The sequence below is a fragment of the Mus musculus genome, chromosome 18 (genome assembly GCF_000001635.26).
Source record: "Mus musculus strain C57BL/6J chromosome 18, GRCm38.p6 C57BL/6J".
NCBI classification, from domain to species: Eukaryota; Metazoa; Chordata; class Mammalia; order Rodentia; family Muridae; genus Mus; species Mus musculus.
In genome coordinates, this window is record NC_000084.6 from 16061009 (window position 1) to 16072500 (window position 11492).

At 38.0% G+C, this 11492-nt stretch overlaps 1 long non-coding RNA gene across 5 annotated transcripts in view; it reads right to left on the bottom strand.

Moving 5' to 3' along the window:
- The window catches only part of Gm30620, a 71807-nt gene that overhangs the window by 17391 nt on the left and 42924 nt on the right, over positions 1-11492 (bottom strand). For 4 of the 5 annotated variants that reach the window (XR_386087.2, XR_001782523.1, XR_386084.2 and 1 more), the window contains one exon: positions 9132-9284. This is a non-coding gene — a long non-coding RNA (predicted gene, 30620). The remainder of the gene's footprint in view (positions 1-9131; positions 9285-11492) is intronic. The other variant, XR_386086.2, reaches the window with a different exon arrangement.

Consider the following 11492-nt stretch of genomic DNA (forward strand, 5'->3'; position numbering starts at 1 on the left):
CACTTAATCACTACAGAAATATTGACGCTGCTATGGTTATGTTTCTTTCACCCAGAAATGAACAGTGAGCATGCTTCTCTCTACCAAATACAACCCACAGCTGATTAATAAATATATCACACAACAAATGGTAATCTTGAAGAAAGGTTTGTCTAGTGAAATTAAATTCATATTTAGAGATTAAGAAAGATTTGGGGGTAACAATTAAAATAATAGCATTATTTTTCTTTAAAGAAGAATGGTTCTGTTCATTTTGGTATCACCTGGCATGTTAAAGACTCTAAATTGTTTGTATCTACATTGTATTTGGACATCATGATATTACATATTCATTGAGATCCGCAGTCCCATTATGTTTCTCTAAAAACAAAGCATAGATTTCTAGTTGAATGTTAAAATATGTTCATCTATCTCTAAGCTACCATTTGTTTAAATGCTATCTGGAGGCAGCAGTTAAAGTTATAAAAGGAACTTTGAAAGCACATCCAAAGATTAACTTCCAATTCAGTGAGCTCTTATTGCTCAACGTAATAATAGACTCTGCCTTATTGGGTCATCTGTTAGAATCATCCCACCTAATTTGAACATTGCTGTTCATGGTTATTTCTCAGCCTCAGACTGTCCTTTGTGTGCTTACCATTGCTCTTATTCACTCCTACTTAACTCTGTAGCTTATTCTGTAGTCAGCTAACCTGAGCACTTCCCACTCATTTCCATTCAGAACTGCAACTCAGAGCACTGTGCTCTGAGCACAGTGCCTTCTGCAGAAGGCTTTTGAGGCCTTCTATCTCAGTGTCATAGTCATTGGAAACCACTATGTATCTCTGCCTCCTGTAAATCTCTGGCTTCACATACTGTACCTCCTCACTCTTCCTCTTACCGTTCTTTAAATATATATATATATATCCATATTGCCACCTTACCTCTTTTATGGCAACTTTAAAAACATATTCCTTTACATTATCATATACATAGCTGTGACTCTCCTCTCATTACAAAGGCTAACCATGACCACTTTATTGGAATCAATAATGATCCTTACTTATTTCATTCTAATCATCCTTCCTGTGTCTTGGATATGAAATTAGGATAACAGACATTTAACATCTTTTCTCATTGTTCCATCACTGACTACAATGTTTACATATGACAAAGCCAATGGAAATTATAATCCCTCACTAACAAGTCAGTGTTCGAACTAGTAGTTTGTGTATCAATATTCTTTCTTGTCCCCGAGAACCTGTTACATGAACTTCCGTGGCTCGTACTGCAACATGTGGATATCTAGCATTTCTCCCACCACTGATGAAAAAGTTATCTTTGTTCCAGTGTATGTTTTGGGCACATTTTCCAAAAGTCAACAGTCTGTAGCTATGCAATTTGATTTCTGGGTTTCCTGCTTTAGTCCAGAAAAATAAACAAGAGAGAACTTACAACAGCAGAGAAAATGGCCTGACAAGATGTTAGTATAGGGGCTGGAGAGATGGCTCAGTGGTTAAGAGCACTGACTGCTTTTCCGAAGGTCCTGAGTTCAAGTCCCAGCAACCACATGGTGGCTCACAATGAACCATCTGTAATGGGATCTGATGCCCTCTTCTGGTGTGTCTGAAGACAGGTACAGTGTACTTATATATAATAATTTTTTTTAAAGTATAAAAAAGTATAAAAAAGATGTTAGTATATAGAATATGTAAAAGACTTAAGTATGCAACCACCCAAATTCTATATGTCTTAATCAGAAAATAGATAAGCAAACTGAGGGAGATGTTCTTCTCCAAAGAAGTATTAATTCTCATTAGATACATGTACACACTTCTCTATCAGGAAAATACAAATCAAAACCACATGAGGAATCTTTCCACCTCAGAGTGGAAGAAAGCGAAGTGCACGAAGTACCAATGCAATAGGATCTGGGGAGAGAGCCCTAATCCACTTCTGGTTAGCAATATAAACTGTCCACTCAGGATAAAATCAGCACAAGGTTCAGGATAAATACTTAGCCAAGGCGTCCAAAAGATGCATGAATGAGTAGAAAAAAATCTGGAAAGTACACACATTGGAGCTCATCCAGTCTTAAAGAAGAGGCAAGTTATATTGTTTGAAATAAAGTGAATGGAAATGAACATCATCATGTTAAAGAGAATTATCCAAATGCACACAGTCAAGGGTCTCCAATTTACTCTTATGTATGGGATTCAGGAAGAGAAACACATGAAAATAGAGAGAAAGAGTTTGGAAGTATAGGATAGAAAAAGAGAGAGAATATAAGGAATTAAAACGGGATAATGAAAGACAGGTAATTCATGCCTTTAACCCCAGCACTTGTTAGGCAGAAGCAGGAGCATCTCTGTGAGCTCTAGGCCAGCCTGGTCTACATAGTGAGTTCCAGGACAGCCTGTACTACATAGTAACACCCGGTCTCAAAACAAACAAACATTCAAGCAAAGAAAATAAAGGGTAATAGAACATGTGAATATGAACAATTTATACTATATGTTTCTAGGAAAACCATTGTTTTGTACAATAATGTATGCTCATTGGGAATATAAGTATACATATATGCTATTTATATATACTATTTATATATAATATAATATATAAGAATAAATATGTAATATAAGTATAAATTGGGAATATAAATAAAAGTACAGTATCAACATGTAATTAAAAATTGTAAATGATAGGACAAAAGTAAAACAATAAGATTTTCCATGCAATGCAGATTTAAGACAGCCTAGTATAACTTTCTTTTATCTTTATCAAAAGTAAGCTATCTAAGCTATAATTATTATGAAAAATTTAACATAACAATAAGGTTTATTGCAATGACAGAGACAAGGTCACTCCTCATAAGAGAAAGTTCCTTGGAGCTGCTTGACACTGACTACGTTGGTAACAGTCTCAACTTACAATGTGATCATTCTCTCTTTATAATTGTCAAGATATTAATTTTTCTGCTTTGTTTCATTGGGGTTCCAGATGCACAGTAGCTTTCCTTCATTAGTGAATTTTAGATGACCGAGGCAATCCTAGCAATCAGAAGCAGGACTAGGTCATGCTCATTTTCCCCTTTAAAGCAGCTAACAAATGGTGCACAAAGTGAAATTATGGCATGTAATGGACATAGCAACAAAGTAATTAGAAAGAGATCATTTAGTAATGTATACTTTAGGTGAGAAGAAAATGAACTTCTAAAACAACTCATTAAGCCACCGCCAAAGCTAAGGAAGCAACACAGTTCTGTAAATACTACATGACCTTAGAGTTCTCAAGGGCAGCCATGCAGCAGACCTTGGGTGAAAAGTAATTTTTATAAACCATGTGAACAGGACTCACAAATAGAAAAGTGATTATGGCATTCACTTATATATTGGATGGAGCATTTGTGGCCAAAAGTGAATGACATGAGTAAAAGAGCATTTAAAATGTCTTCTTGATGTTTTCACACACAGCAAAAGAAGTTTATATGATATCCCTCAGCAGAAAAATGTGTGATCCAGTTGTTGACTAGAGTCTACTAAACCATCTTCCCTTTAAAAGTGGAGCTGTCACTTTCTCCCTACCTATTTAATATACTACTTGAAGTCCTAGCCAGAGCAATTAGAAAAAAAAAAAAAAAAGGAGATCAAGGGGATACAAATGACCCTAAAATTTTCACCAGAGAACCCCTAAACCTGATAAACAGCTTAAGTGCAGTAGCTAGATATAAAATTAGGTCAAACAAATCAGTGGCCTTTCTCCACACAAAGGATAAACAGGCTGAGAAAGAAATTAGGGAAGCAACATCCTTCACAATAGTCACAAATAATATAAAATACCTTGGTGTGACTCTAACTAAGGAAGTGAAAGATCTCTATGATAAGAACTTCAAGTCTCTGAAGAAAGAAATCAAAGATCTCAGAAGATGGAAAGATCTCCTATACTCATGGATTGGCAGAATCATTACAGTAAAAATCTCTATCTTGCAGAAAGCAATCTACAGATTCAATGCAATTCTCATCAAAATTTCAACTCAGTTCTTCACAGAGTTAGAAAGGTAAATTTGCAAATTCATCTGTAATAATAAAAAAAAAAAACAACTTCTGATGGAATCACCATGCCTGACATTAAGCGGTACTACAGAGCAATTGTAATAAAAAACAAAACAAAACAAAACAAAAAATACATGGTACTGGTACAGTGACAGACAAGTAGATCAATGGAATAGAATTGAAGAAATGAACCCACACATCTATGGTCACTTGATTTTTGACCAGGTAGCTAAAACCATGCAGTGGAAAAAAGACAGCATTTTCAACAAATGGTGCTGGCTCAACTGGCAGTTATCATGTAGAAGAATGTGAATTGATACATTTTTATCTCTTTGTAAAAGCTCAAGTCTAAGTGAATCAAGGAACTCTATGTCAAACCAGAGATACTAACACTTATAGAGAAGAAAGGGGTGGAAAGACTTGAAGATATCCAATATATGCAAAGAACTCAAGAAGCTGGACTCCAGAAAATCAAATAACCCCATTAAAATGTGAGATACAGAGCTAAACAAAGAGTTCTCAACTGAGGAATACTGAATGGCTGAGAAGCACCTGATAAAAAGTTCAACATCCTTAATCATCAGGGAAATTCCAATCAAAACAAACTTGAGATTCTACCTCACACCAGTCAGAATGGCTAAGATCAAAAATTCAGGTGACAGCAGATGCTGGTGAGGATATGAAGAAAGGGGAACACTCCTCCATTGCTGGTGGGATTACAAACTTGTACAACCACTCTGGAAATCAGTCTGGCAGTTCCTCAGAAAATTGGACATAGTACGACCAGAAGATCCAACAATACCTCTTCAGGGCATATACCCAGAAGATGTTCCAACTTGTAACAAGGACACATGCTCCACTATGTTCATAGCAGCCTTATTTATAATAGCCAGAAGCTGGAAACAACGCAGATGTCCTTCAACAGAGGAATGGATACAGAAAATGTGGTATATTTACACAATAGAATACTAATCAGCTATTAAAAACAATGAATTTATAAAATTATTAGGTAAATGGATTGATCTGGAGGATATCATCCTGAGTGGGGTAACCTAATCACAAAAGAACACACATGATATGCACTCACTGATAAACAGATATTAGCCCAGAAACTCAGAGTATCCAAAATACAATTTGCAAACACATGAAACTCAAGAAGGAAGACCAGCATGTGGATACTTCGTTCCTCCTTAGAATGGTGAACACAATACCCATGGAAGGAGTCACAAAAGCAAATTTTTGAGCTGAGATGGAAGGACCGACCATCTAGTGACTCCCTCACCTGGGGATCCATCCCATAAACAACCCCCAAACCCAGACACTATTGCATATGCCAAAAAGATTTTGTTGACAGGACCCTGATATAGCTGTCTCATGTGAGGCTATGCCAGTGCCTGGCAAATACAGAAGTGGATGCCCACAGTCATCTATTGGATGGAACACAGGGTCCCCAGTGGAGGAGCTAGAGAAAGTATCAAAGGAGCAGAAGGTGTCTGCAACCCTATAGGAGGAACAACAATATGAACTAACAAATACCCCCAGAGCTCCTGTCTCTAACTTCATATGTAGCAGAAGATGGCCTAGTCGGCCATCACTGGGAGGAGAGGCCTTTGGTCTTGTGAAGATTATATGCCCCAGTACAGGGGAATGCCAGGGCCAGGAATTGGGAGTGGGTGGGTTGGGGAGCAGGGCAGGGTAGATATAGAGGACTTTTGGGATAGCATTTGAAATGCAAATGAAGACAATAGCTAATAAAAAATTGGTTTTGACAAAAAAAAAAGTGGAGCTGTCATGCCAAGGACAGCATCTTTGCTAGCAGGGACATGGTCAGCAGGGACACTCCACAGTTCATTTAGTTTCTGATTTTGTTTTTTTCTTCTTTTCTATAAATCATTCTCAGTAAAAATAAGCACTAAACCAAGATCCCCAAATCCAGCTTAGTCATTTAGTGTATGAAACTGTATACCTTGATGGTCTGGTGGATTTTGACAGTAAACTTAGAATATATTTAGCAACTTTTAGAATTATTTCTTAATGGTACACGAGGAAAAAAACAGACAAAAGATGTTCAATTTGTCTGATGTCATAAATGAATAGAATATCAATTTTAGGGAGGTCATATATTGAATTTTATTTCCTGGTCCCGAGTTACATGTTTACATAGTTAATGATTCATGAATTCTGGAAAATATGAGTAACTTCAGAGTGAATTTAATAAAGGGGAGAAGACTATTTATGAATGTGTATACCAAATAAAATTTGGTATGGACATAGATTAAAATGTATGTATTAAATTCTGTAGTTAATTAAATTGTGTTATGGTAAATGCAAGTATCATAGCCTTACCATGATATAAGCACAGACATATATAGAATGTGAAACATTCCCTTAAAGGAGACAAAAACTAGAAGCAACTTAACATAATGCAGTCTTAAAATTATTTCTAATGAAAAAACAACCTTCAGAGTGGTAAACACTGCTCTAGTTATCCTATATGAACAAGCCCACCCATATATTAAGGGAATATGAATAAATTATGGAAGATAAACCAAATGGAATTCTCTAACATTGGAGTTTATTTTTATGTCTAAAGATTACTCATTTATCAATAATAAATAAAACGCCATTTGAATTATTGTAAATCAATGACTTTCAATTCTATAGGCACACTACAAAACAGTGACACACAGTGAGTCAAACTGGTCCTATACTTTGCTGGGGCTAAGGAGAAAGGAGTCAAAAGACTGGTTTACAAATGCCAGATGACAAAGTGTAAATCTGATTCTAGTCACTGAGTTTAGACATACTGATTTACATGTGAACTTCAAAGGTATGCACTACCGTGTCTCTCTCTCAAGGTCAGAATCAAATAATTCATTTTAATTGAGGTCTCAGTGATGTTACACAGCCCAAGATGACTGTTTTCCATTCCCAAATATGTAACAATCCTGAGAAGCTCCCCAGCCCAGTCTACCTTCCATCACTCCACTGGGAAATCTCAGTGTCTTTCTTCTCCAATTTTTAGACCATTTTTCCATCCACCTGCCTACTGCTCCCTATAAGAGTATATCTGATCTGATTCCTATGTGGGCTTCACAACATTTAGTAATCTAAGTATTTAATTTCTCCAACATAGTAATGTCTAGTAATCTAATAATACTAGTAATCAGTTATTTTTACTTTTCATACCTGTTAAATAGCTTTTCACAGTCAACTTGGAAGAATTAGCTATGCATAAATTTTCATTATGTAAATACATGTTGGTGTACTTTACAGAACTCACTGGCATAAGTAGCAAATGGATAACTGTATCAGGAGTCACAGGTTATCTTGAAGTTCAGAGTAAAAACCACCTACTTGATGCATATCACCAAAAGGCAATCAGCTTAGAGATATACTGAGACCTTCAAGTTCAAATTAAGGTGAGTTTTAAGTATTATATACACACTAGGTTTTGAAGGCACAGCATAAAAAGTACAAACTTCTACACATATATTTTATGTGTATTTCACATTTATATAATATTTTAGATATATGGTTTTAAAGAAAATATATTAAAATTACTTTAATTTTTCAGTTTAATAATGTGGCTGCTAGAAACTTCTGAGCAGAACAGCAAACTGAACACACCTTTATACCCTTGCTATTCAGGGTGTGGTCCCCTATCTGGTAATAGTGCATCAACAGGATTTTGTAAAAATGAAGAGTATTAGACATTCAGCCAAAGATACGACACATCACAGTTTGCTTGGAGAATATTCTAGCCTTCTGAATTCCTATGACAGGTGAAGAAGGATGTTTTTGGCTCTAATAGAGTGCCAATGTAGATGCTGATCCTTCATTTATCTGTGTAGTTGAAACCATGGCTGTTCAGCACCTACGGTATTTCATTATTTGAGACTGTAATTGATATGTAGTAAAAGCTGATTTCAGCAAACAATCTGATACCCCCTTTTCTTTCTACTACAATTGCTTTCCCATGTTGAATTGACAATGAGCATAGATACATATTTGTTTCAGTTCCATTGTGAGTTAAGAAATTGATATACTTCATACGTGAAAAGTGACGGGAGACTGGCCAGCTAAATCCAAACACATGATTTTTCATGAATACAATATTGCATCCTTTGAAACTAAAAGAAAAACTAGGACTGAAAACATTTTTGTAAGAAAGTCCAACAATGTTCACAAGGTTTAATTGTCAGGCAGCTCTCCTTTGGGAGCAGAGAGGATAAAGGTTATTGTTAACAGTGCAGGCAGCCAGGCTTGGCTGCCTTCATCTGCTTTGCAATTTACAGTTTGGGAATGGAGGAACACCAGACACCATTCTTTTCTCTTTCCTGGCTGGTTATTGTCGTTGCTAACAGTTTTCATTTGCTTCACAACTCTGCCACCGCTTATGGAAGAACTCAGGATAAGTTTGTCAGTTCTAAATGCAAAGTAGAATAATGAATCACAGAAGAGAGATCTGGTCTAATTATAGCCAAATAGTCTTACCTGTGATTGGCCTTGATTAGGCATACGCTGCTGTGCAAGCTACAGGGAGCTGCCGATTATCACTGAAATACAAGGTGCCCACTGACTACCACAAAGGTAAGGATTTGCAGAACACAAAATACTGCACACTAGAATTTTGTTGTAAAAAATATATCTTAATATTTCCTAGACCCAACAGTTTGGAATAAATAATAACTAATGCTTATTGGTAAATTAATCACATTTAAAAATAAATATCAATCAGCTAATAATTAAGCATTCACCCATATGCCACTACAGTATCATAATTAAGCTTCATTTGCATATGAATACTAATTTTTAATGTACTAACAACAAAGGGTCAGTAGTTTTTAGTACAAGTGTAAGTCTATGAAGATCCACTGTAAGGAGTCTCAATAACATGTGCCGTGGGTACTAAGTTTAAATTTTAAGTGGTTCAGGGAAATTCATTAGTTTTATAAAACAAAACTCTCAGGAAAGTATCTTTTATTTTTAGGTCATATGCACAATTGAGAAAAGAGTAGTCTTCATAAAGTAGCTTACAAAGAAACAAGGAAGCAGGGCAAGAAAAAAAAGTACATTAGCTCACAGCATGCCACTCACCATGTAAGGGTTAACCCGAGGAAGGACTTCTTGATCAATCCATTTTAAAATGGAATTTGTGGAAGTATGCCCCATTCCCTGAACACCTTAGTTTCCATTTGGCAGCATGGAGTGTGAGCAAGACGAAGAGTGGAGCAGAGGCGGCTGCTGCTGCTGAAAAGAACAAGGGAAGGAGGTAGGGTGGGAAAAAAACAATAAAAATGCAATTTTCTTCAGAAAAATGTCATAATTCTAATTCTTCATAAGCTAATAAAAGCTAAAATAAGAAATCATGTTCAATGATTCTCACATTGGACGTTCACTAGTTTAATTTCTAAGTGACACCTGAAAGGATGAGAAATTTCTCAAGCCTGTTATCTAAAAAGGTACTTGCTAAACCACAGCAAGAGCTTACTGCAGAGCTAGAAATTTCATTCCTAAATATATGCTTAGTAAATTTTAAAATTATGTAACAAAAGACACTTACTAGTGTCGCGTCCGCTCTCGACCAGCAAGAACAACACGGCCACCAGTCCTTCTAACAACAGTTTATTCAGCAAACTTCCGTCTTCATCTCTCTCGCTTCAACTTTTTCTCTCTCAACTTTATCTCTCTCTAACCCGGGCCTCTCACTCTTATATACTCTCAGCCCTCGTCCACTCACAGCAGGCCACGTCACCTCACCAGGCACGCAGCTTCAGCTAGTCAGGGCAGCAGGGGAATGTCTCTACCAAATATGGATTTGCCAGTATCCTGGTGCACCTGCGCAGTTCTCACGATGGTTGTGGCTTATTTTCAGGTGTATGAGGAAGTCAGGTGCAAGTCATAAGACTTAGCTGCAGTCCCTGGAGCCTTCTTGGAACTGCTGCCACACCCGCTCCTCACATCTCCCCCTTTTTTTCTTTTTTGGCAGAGAGAATGTCTGTCTTAGATTGCCCCCTGCAGCAATGCCCCTTACCCGTCCTTGGGAGACAAACAGCATTGGTTTGATCCCTGTCTTAGGTTGGTGACATGCCCAGGGAGTCTTATCTGTCACTGACTACTTCTCTATCATGCCAAGCCACACTTGGGGAGATTGTCCTGTTTGCATGCGGCAGGTGCATCAGAAGGCCAGGATGCTGATTAATCTATGGCCAGATCCTGATTGCTGCAAGCAAGCCTCATGGGTGAAGGTAGAGGTCTGATCCCCAGTGTGCAAGCATAGGGGCCCTACACAAAACCATCCCTTGGGCTCATCACCCAGAGAGGTCTTGGCCAGCTCCCGTGTTGTTTTTCCTGGGGGAAGGGAACTAGGACACTGAACCTTCATGCAATCAGACATGCCTTCCACAGGATGCCAACAGCAAGCTATCCTCTGTGCAGTGCTTAGCCTCGCAACCCATGGCATAACGCAGCATTATTTCTTTAGAGCAGCAAACCGAATCTGAGGAGATTGTCCCGCCTCCACTGCGGCAAAAGCCTGCGCTACCATGGCGAAAGTGCGGGCCTGCACACGCTGCACCTGACACATGCGCCAAACACACAACACACACACTATTACAAGCATACATCCCAGGCTCTCATCAGCCTTGAGGCAAGGGATCTTATAAACAATAAACACAAAAGGAGGTCACATACAAACAGGCGTAGCCTAAAAAGAAACATTCCTTCCTCTAGCAAATTGAAATACAGAAGTTTCAAACACATTAGAACCATTCCAATGAAATTTGCATTATCTCAGGCCCCTCCTGTCACCTGGCTTAAGGGGGAAAGATCAGTGCAACTACCATTCACCCCACATAACAACGATACATATAAGGGGTACTGCCCAAGGTGGAAGGGAATCAGGAACACTCCTACAAAAAGGAAAGGGGGCCCCATCTAGGTTGGGAGGGTATAGTGGCATTGCCCTTGGATATACTGGCAGGCCACACCCCTCGAATCCAGGTAGCATTAGCTTTAGTAGATACAGCTGAACACAATCACTCATCTGTGAAATATTTTGAATCATCTGAAAACACAACAATCCCTTTAGCTGAAGCAGCATAGAAAAAAGGCAATTGTAGTGAAGCATTAGATGTAAAGAATTGAGGAAATACTTGAATGCGTCAATGACATGGGTTTCAGGAACACAGACATAATTCCGCAACATAGCTCTTCAGTTCTCACTAGCGGGAGCACCCCCAGCCACAGGAACATCCACGTCCTCATAGCTCCTCTTGTTTTGAATTGCTCTGGTCAGCCGTTCTGGGACCCACAGCTGTTGTAGGTGATCCTGAGGAAACACAAACAGACCCTCTCTCCCAAACCAACTGAGAGCGCTCCTCTCTCACCTGATTCAGCACCTCATTACCTCTCTGGAGTTCTACGTCACATCTTTATCTTCTATGCAATTTCTCACTA